Raw genomic sequence first — 13,945 nt, 5'->3', positions numbered from 1 at the left:
GAAAAGACGCACCGAAGAATCATTGAAAAACATGAAGTTGAAAAATATAAAAATAAAAACGCTCTCCAAAACTAGGATCTCCCCTTCCTGGCAGATTTCTTCCCACCAATAATAACAGCTCCCACTCTTGGTTCAGCAGGCTCCTCGGTATTAAAGGTTGCACCTCTTTCTCCCTTGGAGACCAGAAGATTGAGTTAGTAATCTAGCTGCAGTCGCATTTAGCTATTGATTTGTTTCAGCTCCAAGACAGGCACTGCGTGGAGAATTACAGCACTTGGTTGCTGGGGACTGAGGAGATTTCCACAGATCTTCTACCAGGGAGACTGTTTACAGGAAATTCACAAAGCTGTAATGCAGACTACTGGCGGCTAATTGCGTAATTAATACAGCATAGACCAGATCTGTGTCACAGAAGTGCAATGCAAGGATTCCGTGTGAACCAGAGCTTCAGAAAGGAAATGTTGCTGATGTACATACAAAAGCAATGGGAAATAGGGTGGTGGAACTAGCCGAACAGCTTATCACGCTACCTGGTCGATCTGGACCTTGCCAACGATGGCATGAGCTAGGAGACCCCAAATTTGATTCACCCCAAAACTAACACCTGTCAAGATGTGCTCATGAGAAAGTTGACATTTAGAACCTGGCTTGGCTTCTCCTGGGATATACGGGGGTTGGGGGGTAAAGGGAAAGCTCTCCTTCAGAGGAACAACAGAGAGCATGGCCCTCGGAATTTCACGAGAACAGGCACAGCAGAGAGGAAAACAATGAGACCTTCAAGTACAATAGCCACGCCTTGAGGCTCTCCTCGCCTCCGGTTTATTGCATTTGTCCCTTCCCTTGAAAAGAATTTTTGCTCCAAAATGTAGAGAGGAAGAAACAACTGGTTTGGCTCCGGGACACATGTCATGAAAGCATCTTCTGGGTGCCCCAGTGGACAAGATTACCCCTCTGTCAAAATGGGGGGGATCTAGTTGGAGATTCCTACAACAACTCCCCACTCTACTCTGGGCCCTCGAGTCATCTGAATGAAAGGGGGAGAGAGGGCAGAGGAAACACGTGTGTTACGTGCTCACAGTGTGCCAGACGTTGGACTTCTGTTGATGTAATCTGTGGTGGGTTGACTAGGGCCCCCTCCCAAGTTCATTGCCCATCCAGAACCTCAGAATGTGACCTGATTTAAAAATAAGGTCTTTGGGGCGCCTGGGTGGCTCAGTCGGTTAAGCGTCCGACTTCGGCTCAGGTCACGATCCCGCGGTCCGTGAGTTCGAGCCCCGCGTCGGGCTCTGTGCTGACAGCTCAGAGCCTGGAGCCTGCTTCCGATTCTGTGTCTCCCTCTCTCTGACCCTCCCCTGTTCATGCTCTGTCTCTCCCTGTCTCAAAAATAAAATAAACATTAAAAAAAAATTAAAAAAAATAAACTTTATAAAAAAAAATAATAATAAGGTCTTTGCAGATATCATTGGCTAAGGACCTTAAGACGATAGGACACTGGAATTAGGGTGATCCCCTGATTGAATGACTGTCATCCTCTTAAGAAGAGGAGCGGACACGGAGGCAGAGGCTGATGTTCTGGGACCGCCCCAAGCGGGAAGGCAGGAGGCGGCATTCTCCCTGAGAGCCTTCGGAAGGCTCTGCATGGCCCTGCTGACCCCTTGATTTTGGACTTCCGGCCTCTAGATCTGTGAGAGAAGAAATTTCCGCGTTGTGGGCCATCTAGCTTGCGGTAATTGGTCAGCGTGGCCCTAGGAAACGAGTACACCATCCGGTCCCAGAACAAATGCATGAGGAACACCTGTTTATCCTCTCTTTCCAGTAGGTGAGGAAGCTGAAGCCAGGCAGCAGTGGAAAACAATTGAAATTCCTACCTGTCGGGCCCTAAGGCTTCGTCCCTTTTCAGTAACAGACTCCCGCTTGTGGAATAAGAAAAAGCCTTCATCAATTGCCTTGGGAGCCTGCCCCTCTCAAGCCTCAATGTGCTTACGAATCAAGAGGGGGGGAGGGGGGGCTTCTTAAAATGCAGCTGCTGAGTCCCTAGGTCTGGAAGATGCCTGATAGTCGACATCTCCAACATGGTCCGAGGGGCAGCACTTAGGTAGCACTTTAGACGGCAAGGACCTAAACTGGTGGCCAGAAAAGTATTTCTGCGAAGAGTCAAGATTGGAAATACACCGGTTCCCCCCCTCCATCCCCGGGGGACACCTTCCAGCGGACCCCCGGAGGATGCCTCACACCGCAGAGAGGATCAAACCCTATCCAGACCGCTTTCGCCTATATATGCATACCTATGGTAAATTTAGAAGTTAAGCACAACAAGCGATCAAGCATAATACCCAACAACAAACAATGACACTGTGATAAAAGTAAAGTGAATGTGGTCTCTCTCTCTCAAAAGATCTCACTGTACTGTACTCACCCTTCTTCCCGTGATGATGCGAGGCCATAAAATGCCTGCGTGAAGGCCGAAGGCAGTGTGACGCAGCGTGAGGCTGCTGTTGACCTTCTGACCTTCTGACCTCTGACCCCGCGGGAGGATTGTCTGCTATTGGCCACTCCACCGTGGGAAGCTGAAGCCGCCCAAAGCAAAACCTTGGCCGAGGAAGGCTCTGGCACTTTGGGTTTGGCGGCCTTCCGGTGTCCATTGCGGCTACTCAACCCCGCCATCGGAGCTTCAAAGCACAGAAACAATACGTAAATGGGCGGACATGGCTGGGTCTCATTAAAACTGTTCGTAGATGTCAGATGTTCCATTTCTCTTCATTTTCATGTGCCCTGAAATATTATTCTTCCCGTTTTTAACCACTAAAACATGTAGAAAAAAAATTCTGAGCTTGTGGGCAATCACAAAAGATGTGGCTTGCTGGGTTTGGCCTACAGTCCACGGTTTGCTGACCCCTAGTCTAAATTATTCATTAATACCTGGTTGCTGCCTGGTATGGAAGGGATTCTCTCATTTTTAAAGAAGGCAGCATATATGAAAAACGCCGTGGTGGGATTGGAAGAACCCTGGGGGAGGGATGAGAACACCTACGTTTCAGGGGTGCCCGGGTGGCTCAGTCCGTGGAGCATCTGACTTCGGCTCAGGTCATGATCTCGTGGTTTGTGAGTTCGGGCCCTGCGTCTTGCTCGCTGCTGTCTGTGTAAAGCCTGCTTCAGATCCTCCTCTCTCCCCCTCTCTCTGCCCCTTCCTCTTCTCTCTCTCTCTCTCTCTCTCTCTCTCTCTCTCTCTCTGTCTCAAACATAGATGAAACATTTAAGAAAAAAAGGTTTAAAGAAAATCCAGGTTTTAAACACCACCTGCTCTCCTTATTAGCAAATGACTTCTCTGACCTGCCTCCTTTTTTCATTTCTTCCCTGGAGTTGATAATAAAACCTGCCCTCCTTATCTTCCTGGGTTGATGGCTGGTTACACAGTAAAAGAGATTCCTTAACTCCCCTTTCTTCCTGTTCTCCCACCCCTGGCTTTCTGCAGTTTTGCATATGAATTTACTCCCTTCAGGCAAATTAGCCGAGATGAGAACATTAATTTAAGAGGACTTGTGTCAACATCAATCTTAGAAAAAAGGTGTCAGTGTGCTTTGAAGGCCTGTGCACCATGAAATTAAAACCACTGGAAATAGATACACATACGCCTGCAACAAACAAACGCCAGGGCAGAGAGGCCTCTGAGAGGGTACAGGGAGCGGTGGCTAGGTGGCCGGGGAAGGAGAAGGGATTATGGGGGCTGCGAGGCAGAAACAGGCAAAGGGAATAGGGAATATAAGGAAATGAAGCCAGAAACAAGGGTGGAGGCTGAGGACGCAATCCTTCCGTTATCAGCACTGGGGCCTATATCCTTGTGGAGATGACTCTGTGTGTACAACTTGGGTACACCATATGCATTTGAACCCGACATTCCCATTCCGAAGTCACCTTTCGGAGCCAGCAGAAGCTTAACTCAGATTAACACTTTCTTCCGATGAAGTTCATCTTGATTAAATTCCTCCTCCACTGGCCAGCCACAAAAATGACTCAGGACACATCTGACCCACATTAATTAATTGCTCAGAGATAACCTCTAATTTGGAGGTCTGCCTCTTCTTTTGGCTGGTGGGAAGTAAACAAGGCATGGTAGCCAGGTCAAAGAAAGACAGCTTATACTCCAGTTTCTAGTAGTAAGAGAAATTTGACCCTGGAGAGTGGGGGAGAAGTGATTTGTTCTAGCTGGGGCCGAGGGAGCCAAGCTAATGGAACACAGACCAGGCAGAGAACACATCTTACATTCGGTTCAGCAAGCCTTTCCAGAGCACTTATCATGCATCGGGCACAGCGCAACACCTCATCTCCATTAATGGGTTGAAAGAGAAGAACATGGCTCATCTCCCCCAAGGAGCTTATAGTCTAGAATGAGAGACAGCCATGCCAATAAATAACCGTAATATAATACGTAACATACGATGAAAATAAAAACATCCAGAGGTGCCTGGGTGGCTCAGTCAGTGAAGCGTCCGACTCCGGCTCAGGTCATGATCTCACAGTTTGTGGGTTCGAGCCCCACATTGGGCAGGAGCCCGCTTCCGATTCCGTGTCTCCCCCCTCCCCCTCCCCCTCCCCTGTTTGTGCTCTGTCTCTGTCTCTCAAAAATAAACGTTAAAAAGTCTTAACAAAAAAAAAAAGTTAAGAAAAAAACCAAAACATATATACAAGGTTCAGCGACAGGAGTGCATAGAGGTGATTGATTCTAGCCAGGGTCGAGGGAGCGAGGCTAATGGGACACAGGCCAGGCAGAGAACACCCAAGGAAGGTTTTGAAAAAGAACAGCTAGTGTGCACAGCGTGCTTCTTTCGTGCCAGGCCACCAGTCAGTCTCCGCCACTGGCCTGGACCGAAGCAGGAGGTGTGGATCAGCCCCGTCAGGCTACGCGTGCCCCGAAGGCCCACCGTCTTGAAGAGAACGGCAGAGACAGAACGAGAATGAATGAAACGACGGGGAAACAGAACCGGAACAGAAGAGATGGGCCGAGCAAGCGAGAGAGAGGAGAAAGGCTGACGGCTCAAATGGGTGTTGACAAGGTTGCTCTCGGTCACGTGGTCTTCGTTCGACCGGCGCCTGGAAGCCACTCACAGTCGGCCTCGGAGACAATCGTATTGGCACAACTGTGGTGTATTTCCAACAGCAAGCCGCCCCCCAATAGCTGATTGGACCACTTAACCCACCTTCAGCCCTGTGGATGCCAAGGCAGTGAGTCAAACGTGCTCAGCGAGAAGCAGCGTTAAACCAACAGTAGCAAATTGAAGCCTGGGTCCCCCGAGCGTTTTCCAGGGCCTGCCTGATGTCTGTGACGCCCCGCCGTCCTCGCCCTCCTCGGACTCCAGAAGATGCCTCGGTATCTCGCCGATCACTTCCCTGGGCCTTGGCCGGTGGTATTTCGAGGTAGAAGTTTCCGTTAGTTGCAACCAAAAGAATCTTACCTAAAGCGGAAAAGAGGAACCTGGGCAATCGTTTTTCAGGAGGCTGACTTTTCAGCGGGCCCGCATGTTCCTGAGCGAAGCTTTTGTTTCACTCACAGCAGTGTATTCTGACTTGGCAAAACCTGGCAGACGATACAATTTTTTCACAGAGGGGTATAATGTTAAAGAATAAGAACTTAAGTGCTTTGGATAATATGATTTAACATTTCTCTTTCTGCACCGTCTTCCCTATTTTTAGATCCCCGTTATAGGACTGCCGGTTTTAACAATTGCAGGTTAAAGAGAGAGAGGCAAGCAAGAGGCAGTCGTAAAGATTCCTTTGTGTATGAAACTCAACCGAACGTGCTCGATTCAACCACTTAAAGGCTCCTTTTTCCCCATGATGTTTGCCCATGAAACAACCAGACCCAGTTGCCACTTGAGGAAAGCTCCCCCAAGTACTAGAGGGATTTTCACATGTGTTCAGTTTTTCCCGAAGGTCCTCATTGTGTCCTATGTGTAGTACGAACAATGGAGAGAGAAGAATCTTTGAGATTGGCTTTGGAACCCATACTCAGGCATGTGAAAGTGTATCCGGGTCTGCTGGAAGCTGAGGCTTTTTATTCCACCTCATTCCGTGTGCCTCGTAGGGCACGTTGCGGGAGTAGGTAAGGTCCTAAAAATGAAAATGCCGTGTCATCTAACATTGCGTAAGGAGGAGGAATTAGAGGAGAAAACGGGTAGGGTTGATGGGGAAACTGGCACCTGCCGACTCATCTGACGTCTCCTTTAGCCTGCAGAACAATCCTGCGCCCCGGTATTTTCACTCCTCGTGTTACAGATGACAAAATGGAGGCGTGTTAAGGCTCTTAAATTACGTCAATAATCATAACAGATAAAACAGCTTTCCCATGCTAAAATGTTATTTTCCATGTCTCAACACAGGTAGCTAGGAGAACCCTTGAGCACCGCGATTCGGTAATGAGTTATTCCATGATGGAATCAACTAATGAGTATCCACGCTGTCCCCCGCATCGAGCACCCCCTCTGTGCTACTCCAGCCGTGGGAGCTGATTCCAAATTGCCCGTGTGGATGCGAAAGCTTGTTCAACTGATTCAAAGACAAGTCAAGTTACAGGACAGGGCCTTCGATTCTTAAATAAGAGGATAAAGGAAGATAATGCCACACGTCTGCGAACCTTCCCAGCATGCCTGTTTGTTCTCAGTCGTGTCTGCACGAAAGGTGCCCAACAGAGCAAGCGAGTGGCGATGGAAATCCATCCACAGTTCTGCTCACCAAGCCTGGCACAATGGCCTGGAGCTACCTCCTCCCAGAAGGAGCATTTTTCTGCCAGTCTGCACAAGGGCACCAGTCACCGAGTTCTGTGCCCCATGGAGCCACATATGCCCGGGAAGGGTGGCTTCTATGGATTCACGGTACCCTTGCAAAGGCACCCTATCGATGAGTGGCTCCCCGCTTCTTTCAAAGGCACATGCTTTTCTGTTTTTTTGTTTTTTGATCCCTGCCCCCCCCCCCCCCGCCCACCAAAGCACAGCCTAATCCCGGAGTAAAAGCATCTCTTGTGCAAGGAAAAAACAAAAACAAAAAAAACCACCTGTGTGTCGTTCATACCTGTCAGGCATCCCCAAAATAAGATTTTCAATACAAGAGGCTGATCTTTGGAGCCGGCAAAGTCAGAAACCTAACTGCAGAGACAAAGGCAGTCCTTTGCTTCTGTTACCTCATAAGAAGCCACTCGACATGGGCCTGGGTGAAAGGGGACAAGTCCTCTGCGATGACGCTCTGCTCCTCTTGTGCAAGGCTCTGTGAGACAGCCCTTGATCCTACCCATGGAGCACATTGTAAGGCTCTGAGTCTGTCCTTTACTTAGGAATTTGAAGTGTGGTGGGGCTGGGAAAGGCAAGAACAAACCTTGGGGAAATAGAGGCAGCCCTCCAGATCGACACTCTCTAGATGGGACACCAAAGTGTCAGTTTTCCTCATGGTATTGGTCTTTCATGACTGGCTCTTGTCTATCCTAATGACAGCTTTAATAGACCTTTGCTCCTGACTGACTTTAAAAATATATACATACACGGGCACCTGGGTGGCTCAGTCGGTTGAACGACCGATTTCGGCTGAGGTCACGATCTCACGGTCCGTGAGTTCGAGCCCCGCGTCGGGCTCTGTGCTGACAGCTCAGAGCCTGGAGCCCGCTTCGGATTCTGTGTCTCCTCTCTCCCTGTGCCCCTCCCCACTCACGATCTGTCTCTCTCTCTCTCTCAAAACTAAATAAACATTAAAAAATTTTTTTGAAAAAAAAAGTTAAATAAAAATACATACATAGAGGTGATTCTCATCCATTGTTATGAACTGCATGTTTGTATCCCCCCAGATTTCATATGTTTAACTCCTACCGTCCAATATGATGATATCAGGAAGAGGGGCCTTTGCGAGATAATTAGGTCGTGAGGGTACAGCCTTCATGATAGGATGTGTGCCCTCACCAGAAGACCTTGCTTCCTCTCTGTTCTCCACCATGTGAGGATACAAGAAGAAAACGGCCATCTGCGAACCAAGAAGCAGGCCTTTACCAGTCCCTGGGGTCGCCATCACTTTGATCTTGAACTTCCTCGGAAACAGGAGAAATAAAAGCTCGTTGCTTAAGCCACTCACTCTGCTGTTATCAGTTATAGCAGCTAGAACTAAGACATCCATATTGTAATCTACTTTATGTGGGAGGGAGCCGGTAACCAGGGCGTTGAATATTGCGCGTAACTGCAGCACGACTATGGGAATGTGGTACTTACATGACGTGCAGGAAACGTTGAACACAGCAGGCTTGAGACCGCTATCTTTGGGCTGCTTGGCAGAGTTGGCCATTGGCTGGAATCTGGGAGCTCGTATTTGGGGAGGGTTCCCACCGGTCCCTAATTGAAAGTGTTGGCTCGCTGGGCCTGAACTGTTTGTACAAACGCCATGGTTAATGCCGAACATCTGCTTTCCTTCTGGGAGTCTAGAATGCCGGTACATGCCGGGCCAAGGGGACCTCCAATACCAGCCCATTACAAGCTTTGAACACTGAATCTCTAATGGGCTTCCCTGGCAGACGATAGTCTCCACGTGTTGTCACAATTTCAGGCGGGAGGAATTACCGGCATCCTCTGGGATGAGCGGATGGCTCCTCTGGGAGAGAGCTCTTTGACAGCTGGTTCCAGGTTTCCTCTAGACATGGCACCCATGCTACTCTCCCCTTTGCTGATTTTGCTTTGTATCTTTTCACTACAGGAAGTCATCGCTGTGAGGAAGCATGTATGCTGAGTCCTGTGAGCCATCCCACCAAATCATTGAACTGGGGGTGGTCTTGGGGACCCTCAACATATGTAAGCACCAAGTGTCACGGGGGTAACAGAAGGAAGGAAACAAAAGAGATCTGCTGACCTAAACAACCAAATACTCACACACACACACGCACACACACACACACGCACACACACACACACACACTACCTTCGGGGGCGTCTGGCTATCTCAGTCTGTAGACCGTGCAACTCTGGATCACAGGGTTGTAAGTTCGAGCCCCATGTTGGGTGTGGAGATTACTTAAAAATAAAATCTTGAGGGGCCCCTGGGTGGCTCAGTGGGCTAAGCTTCCGACTCGTGGTTTCGGCTCTCCCCTGCTCGTGCGCTCTCTCAAAATAAATAAAGCTTTAAAAATTTAAAAATAAATAAATAAATAAATACTTAAAAAAATTCTTTCAAACCACTGAATACATGTTCATTTCTGTCCTGTTTATTCTTTAAATGTTTAGAAGTAGCTTACGATAAGAATATGAATAATAATACAGCATGATCTCATTATGTAAAAATATACACATGGGCATAGGGAAAAAGACTGGAAGGAATACATCAAAACATTAACAGTTGTTTTCTCCAGATGAAGTGATAGAATTCTAATGCTTAGTTTTTTCTTTCTCTTGTGTTGAACTGTATTTTCCACATTTTCTACAATGAGCACATATTGCTTTTATAATGAGACTAAAAAAAGATTACATAAATTGAATGTTAAACATAATTAAGAATAGGAAAATCAGACAAAATACACAAAAATGCAGGAAGCCATGACTAAGAGAAAAACATTGAAAATAGATGTACAGACTGTTGGGGCGCCTGGGTGGCTCAGCCGGTTAAGCGTCTGGCTCTTGATTTCAGCTCAGGTCACGCTCTCACTGTTTGTGAGTTTGAGCCCCATGTCCGGCTGCACACTGACAGTGCAGGGCCTGCTTGGAATTCTCTCTCTCTCTCTCTCTCTCTCTCTCTGACTCTCCCCCACTCTCAATATAAATAAACATTAAAAACGAAATAAAATTAAAAAAAGAAAATAGAGGTATAGACTGTAAAGATCTCTAAAAGTGAACATTTCTGCCCTCACATTTGACTCTGAGTTCCATGACAATGAAGACAAAATAGAAACATAGTTCAGTCATCAAGAAAGCATAGTATTTCTATCACCGTATATCAAATAATCACAAACTCAGTGGCTTAAAACAATATCTGTGTATTAGCTCACAGTTCTATGGGTCAGAAGTCTGGCTGGGCTCCTGGTGGCAGAATTTCATTCCCTGTCCTTTGTTGGACTGAGATCTCAATTTCCTTGCTAAATGGACTCCTCTCTCTTTAAGCAAGCAATAGTGTATCAAATCTGTCTTGTGCTTCAAATCTCTAACTTCTCTGTCTCTAACTTTAGATTTAAAGAGCTCATGTGATTAGGTCAGGACCACTCAGAGAATCTACCTTTGTTAAGATCAACTGTTCATAGGGGCGCCTGGGTGGCTCAGTCGGTTAAGCGGCCGACTTCAGCTCAGGTCACCATCTCGCGGTCCGTGAGTTCGAGCCCCGCGTCAGGCTGTGGGCTGATGGCTCGGAGCCTGGAGCCTGCTTCGGATTCTGTGTCTCCCTCTCTCTCTGCCCCTCCCCTGTTCATGCTCTGTCTCTCTCTGTCTCAAAAATAAATAAACGTTAAAAAAAAAAATTAAAAAAAAAAAAAGATCAACTGTTCATAGGGACGTCTGGGTGGCTCAGTTGGTTAAGTGTCTGACTTTAGCTCAGGTTATGATCTCACGGTCTGTGGGTTCGAGCCCCGCGTCGGGCTCTGTGCTGACAGCTCAGAGCCTGCAGCCTGCTTGGGATTCTATGTGTGTGTCTCTCTCTGCCTCTCTCTCTCTCTCTCTGTCTCAAAAAATGAATAAACATTAAAGAAAATCAACTGTTCATATAACATAACTGAATCATAGGAAAGAAATCTATCATATTCACAATCTCTGGGTTACACAGGAAGTGTACATTCACCACCAGGGTGTGGAGAATCCTGGGGACTCATTTAGAGTTCTGCCTTCACACAGCATGTATAATTTTGTATATTTTGGAAAAGATGGAATTTAACCACTTTGCACGCATGCATAGTCTCTCCCCTCATTCTATGCCCAGAGGAAGTCCTAGGGGGATGCGCACAGCGGCTTGTGTGAACACCCAATACATTCAAATGCTCAATCCTAATGTTTTATCTTTTAAGGAAATACACTGAAAACAAGCTGCAAAAGAGGGAGAAATCGGCCGGAGACGGCAGGAAGGACAGGTGCTCTGGGGCAGGATGGAAAATGATTGACATAGGACACAGCCACAGGTTGGGGGAAATGCAAACTTAATCAAGAGTCTGAAACCAGGGATGCCCGGGTGGCTCGGTCGGTTAAGAATCCGACTTCAGCCTATGATCTTGTGGTCCATGGCTTGTGCGTGCTCTCTCTCTCTCTCTCTCTCAAAAATAAATAAACATTAAATAAAAGAGGTCTCAAACCAGATTTTCAAGACTTTGCCCCTACCCTCTACCTAGTTCTGTGGACTTTGCTAATTCCCTTTCTTCCCCCATATAGGCCTAGTTTTCTTGTCCTTTCTTTTCCCTTTTTTTTTTTTTTCTTGTATAAGGAACAGTCTAAATGATAGATCCAAGTGATGTCTCAGCTTCCTACTTTGGACTACTGCATAGAAGTCAATGGTAATTGTGCCTTGTTTTCCAAAGTCTGTTTCAGAGTCCAGAGGAATTGGTGTCACCTAGGAGCTTGTTGCAAATACAGTTTCAGGGGCGCCTGGATGGCTCAGTTGGTTAAGCGTCCAGCTCCTGATTTCAGCTCAAGTCATGATCTCGCGGTTTGTGAGTCCAAGCCCCACATTGGGCTCCACACTGGCAGTGCAGAGCCTGCTTGGGATTCTCTCTTTCCCACTCTCCCTCTGCCCCATTCATGTTCTCTCTCTTTAAGTTTAATAAATAAACTTAAAAAAAAGAAATAAAGTTTCAGGCCCCCAGACCTACTAGATCAGAACCTGCTTTACAAGCAGATCACTGCATGATTCCTGAAAGCTTGAGAAGGGGTACTTCAGAGCCTTACTGCTCCCTTTGTGAATTCTGCTGCACAGACTCACCGAAGTCCCAAGGGCCTGGGACCTGTAGCCCTCTGGTGTGCCCCTTCCCTTACTTCCACCTCCTCAAAAATGAAAAGCGCTGCTAATCGACATGGAACTGGGGTCGTGGCTATAAGCTCAGCTCACTTTAAGAAACTACGATCGGGGCGCCTGGCTGGTTCAGTCGGTTGAGCGGCCGACTTTAGCTCAGGTCATGACCTCACGGTCTGTGGGTTCGAGCCTCGCGTCGGGCTCTGTGCTGACAGCTCGAAGTCTGGAGCCTGCTTCCGATTCTGTGTCTCCCTCTCTCTCTGCCCCTCGCCTGCTCACTCTCTGTCTCTCCCTCAAAAATAATAAACATTTAAAAAAATTAAAAAAAAAAAAAAGAAGCTACGATCAAGGCTCTCTTCTCCCCGTCCAACAGACAGCCGCATCTTCTCGTGCAGTGCCGGCCATGTCCCCGACACACGATGGTGAAGGTCAAATTCAATGGATTTGCCGTATTGGGTGCCTGGTCACCAGGGCTGCTTTTAACTCTGGCGAAGTGGATATCATCGCCGTCCATGACCCCTTCGTTGACCTCAGCTACATAGTCTACATGTTCCAGTATGATTCCACCCACAGCAAATTCCACAACACGATCAGGGCTGAGAACAAGAAACTCGTCATCAGCGGAAGGCCCATCTCCATCTTCCAGGAGCAAGATCCCCCCAACATCTAATAGGGTGATGCTGGCGCCGAGTATTGTGGAGTCCGGCGGGGTCTTGACCACCATGGAGAAGGCTGGGGCTCACTTGAAGGGTGGGGCCAAGAGGGTCATCACCTCTGCCCCTTCTGCTGATACCCCCACATCCGTGATGGGTGTGAACCAAGAGAAGTACGACAACGCCCTCAAGAACGCCAGCAATGCCTCCTACACCACCAACTGCTTGGCCCTTCCGGCCACGGTCATCCGTGACAACTTTGGCATCATGGAGGGACTCGTGACCACAGTCCATGCCACCACTGCCACCCAGAAGACTGCGGAGGGCCCCTCTGGGAAGCTGTGGTGTGATGGTAAGGGGCTGCCCAGAACACTCCCCTTGCTTTTACTAGCACTGCCAAGGCTGTAGGCAAGGTCATCCCTGAGCCGGATGAGAAGCTCACTGGTATGGCCTCCCGGGTCCCTACCGCCAACGTGGCCATTGTGGACCTGACCTGCCGCCTGGAGAAAGCTGCCAAATACTATGATATTAAGAAGGTGGTGAAGCAGGGGGACCTGGTTGGCTCAGTCAGTTAAGCGTCTGACTCTTGAATTCAGCTCGGGTCATGATCCCGCGGTTTCCGAGATCAATCCCTGTGTCGGGCTCAGCAATGACAGTGTAGGGCCTGCTTGGGATTCTCTTTCTCTCTCTCTCTGCCCCTCCCCTGCTCATGCTTGCTCTCTGTCTCTGAAAATAAATAAATAAATAAGCTTAAAAACAAAGAGAAGGTGGTGAAGCAGGCATCAAAGGACCCCCTCAAGGACATCCTGGGGTACGCTGAGGACCAGGTTGTCTCTTGTGACTTTAACAGCGACACTCACTCTTCCACCTTCCATGCTGAGGCTGGCATTGCCCTCAATGACTGCTTTCTCAAGCTCATTTTCTGGGATGACAATGAATTTGGCTACAGAAACCGGGTGGTGGACCTTATGGTCCAGATGGCCTCCAAGGAGTAGGAGCTCCCTGGACCACCAGTCCCAGCAAGAGCAAGAGGAAGAGAGAGGCCCTCCCTTCTGGGGAGTCCTTGCTCTAACTCATCATCCCCCAACACATTGAGAATCTCCCGACCTTACATAGTTTCCATCCCAGACCCCCTGAAGAAGGGGAGGGGCTTGGGGAACCCTACTTTATCATGTACCATCAATAAAGTATACTGTACCCAGCCAAAACAAAAACAAAAACGAAAACAAGAGAAGCTATAGTCAAGATGTTCCTAAAATTCATATGGAAATGCAAAGGACCCAGGGTTACCAAAAAAGAACAACCTTGGAAGACTCAAATTTCCCAATGTCAAAACTTGCTACAAAACTCCAGTA

General features: G+C 48.0%; 1 pseudogene; it reads left to right on the top strand.

Annotated features, from left to right (window-relative positions):
- The first annotated feature begins 12,341 nt into the window (after positions 1-12,341).
- On the top strand, positions 12,342-13,616 carry LOC125932032 (glyceraldehyde-3-phosphate dehydrogenase-like; annotated as a pseudogene).
- Positions 13,617-13,945: the final 329 nt, after the last annotated feature.

Source organism: Panthera uncia, chromosome X, assembly GCF_023721935.1.
Source record: "Panthera uncia isolate 11264 chromosome X, Puncia_PCG_1.0, whole genome shotgun sequence".
Classification (NCBI taxonomy): domain Eukaryota; kingdom Metazoa; phylum Chordata; class Mammalia; order Carnivora; family Felidae; genus Panthera; species Panthera uncia.
The sequence above is the reverse complement of the archived record's forward strand: the minus strand, read 5'-3'. Positions and strand labels throughout refer to the sequence as shown.